Source organism: Geospiza fortis, unplaced genomic scaffold (genome assembly GCF_000277835.1).
Source record: "Geospiza fortis unplaced genomic scaffold, GeoFor_1.0 scaffold32, whole genome shotgun sequence".
In the NCBI taxonomy this organism is placed as follows: domain Eukaryota; kingdom Metazoa; phylum Chordata; class Aves; order Passeriformes; family Thraupidae; genus Geospiza; species Geospiza fortis.
Window position 1 is genome coordinate 214,199 of NW_005054428.1, and position 2,166 is coordinate 216,364.

At 42.2% G+C, this 2,166-nt stretch overlaps 1 protein-coding gene across 1 annotated transcript in view; it reads left to right on the forward strand.

Moving 5' to 3' along the window:
- The window catches only part of EPB41 (erythrocyte membrane protein band 4.1), a 54,413-nt gene that overhangs the window by 14,689 nt on the left and 37,558 nt on the right, over window positions 1-2,166 (forward strand). The window lies entirely within an intron of this gene.

The following is a 2,166-nucleotide window of genomic DNA, read 5'->3' on the forward strand; positions in this document are numbered from 1 at the left end:
ATGGCAGGGGGTGGAACGAGATGATCTTTGAGGGCTCTTCCAATCCAGACCATTCTGTGATTTTATGATGACTCTGTGAACATTAACTTTTAACAAAAATATCTAATACTTTGGACAAAATCTTTCTAGAAGCAGGAACTCTTTTTTCCTGCATGAAGAAGAAATTATGTTTTTAGGAAGCAGATGGGAAGTCTTGCAATTATTTAGTAACAAGTGCTTTTTTTCCCCCCCACAGAATAGCCATGAAAGTTTAATTCATGTGCAAATGCAAAATTTACTTGTTTGAACCTTGCCCTTTGCCTTTTTGTAGTATATTTCTTTGTGATTTATGTAATTTTGGATTGTAGTTTGATCTAGTTTCTCTGTTTACGCATTGTAGCCTACAGCCTGTTTGGGGCATTCTGCTACCACATTTAGTGAGTAACATTCATTTCCTAATGAAGGAAGTGGAAGGATTCCAGGTGATCCAGGAATTACAAACCTGCAGTAAGTGTTTCCTACTGCAGCCATTATCTGGGCAGGTGTGTTTGGTTCAGGTAGGATTGGGCAACTCTCCCTGGTATCAAATTCAAGGGTAAACCTCTTCCTCATCCTATTTTGGGCATATCTTCCTAGAAAAGAAAAGATGGAGCAAAGACAAGACTTTCTGACGGGCAGATGGGAGCAAAAAACTGGAACGCATTGGGAAGGGTGAATGTGGGCTGTGGCTGTGACCACTCAGCACCTCACTCAAGCCTGCAAATCAATATTTTAAATTGATTCCCCTCCATTTACACTGAGAGGAGAGGAAATGAGGGAAAATAAGAACTGGGCCTCTGACAAGCTTCATGACTTGGTGTCAAAGGCCATTTGCTGTGCTAGAAGTGGTGGATCACAGTGCTGAATTATTCATGGCCTCATCAGAAGGAGACTTTAATGTATAAGATGTAGTTATATTTAATCTGTCTGCATCTGCAGGAGAAGACAACACGTCCCCATTTAATTTCTGGTCTATATTTTGTGAACATTAAACTTCAGAGGGTTTTCAGTGGGAATCATAGAATCATGGAATTGTTTAGGTTGTAAAAGACCTTGAAGACCATGGCGTCCAGCCACTACCCAGCACTACCAAGCCCACCACTAAACTATGTCCCCAAGTGTTCTTTGGACATTTCCAGGGAAATCTCTGCTAAATCATGCTCTGGCTCTTGCTACTGTATTTGCAAAGCACAAGGCACAGATCAAGATGGTGACTGCTCCTGGGGCTTTCGTACAAGATTGTCCTTACAGTGGACTTTGCCCTATCTCCCTCCACTCAAACCTCTATTTACATTACACACAAGATGTACGTGAGTGCTCAGTAAGGAAGACATCAAAGGAGGGTAGAAAATGAAATGTATGCAGCTGAATCCTCTCCCAGCAGAGTTGTTAATGTACCTCATACACCAGAAATGTATTAACAGGGACACTTCAATAACGTTGATAATGGCCTCCATTATCAGGATGTCTTTGTTAAATTGTGCCCCTCCTGCAGACAGGGCACCATCTGTTCCAGAAAACCCCTCATTCATCTGGTCCCCCGGCTGGAATCTCTGCTGAGTGGTTTCAGCTGTCCATGTGTTTGGTTAGAGAACAATAGCTGGGCTTGAGGAGGTCTGTGGGGAATAGGACCTATCACCTTTTGCTCAGTTGGGTTTCTTCTGCTGAATCAAGTTTTGTCCCCTCGCTGCTCTCCTCACTTCCTTCTCTAGTGCCTTTACAGCTTCATAGGAATAAAGTGCAGCCGTGTTACTGGGTTGCTCAAAGCACAAATTTGGGCAGTAAGAGTGATTTCATAATTCATTATCTGGGCACAGATTTGTTTGTGTTAAAAGCAAAAGGAAATCTAATGGATTTCATGAAGTCTGATCTGTCTCCTCTTAAAAGCAACAGTTTTGAGAATACCAATCCCTTTCTTTTTCTGCAGATCGATGACTCCAGCCCAAGCAGACCTGGAATTTCTTGAGAATGCAAAAAAGCTGTCTATGTATGGAGTCGACCTTCACCAAGCCAAGGTGAGAACCAGCATGTGTGGACCTACCTGTGGATTTTGTAATTTGATTATCCTTCCCTTGCCGGAGCAAGTTTAGCTGTTTTGGGAAGCTGCTTTGGAAAGAGAGGAAGTACGGAAATACTGACATATAAAAA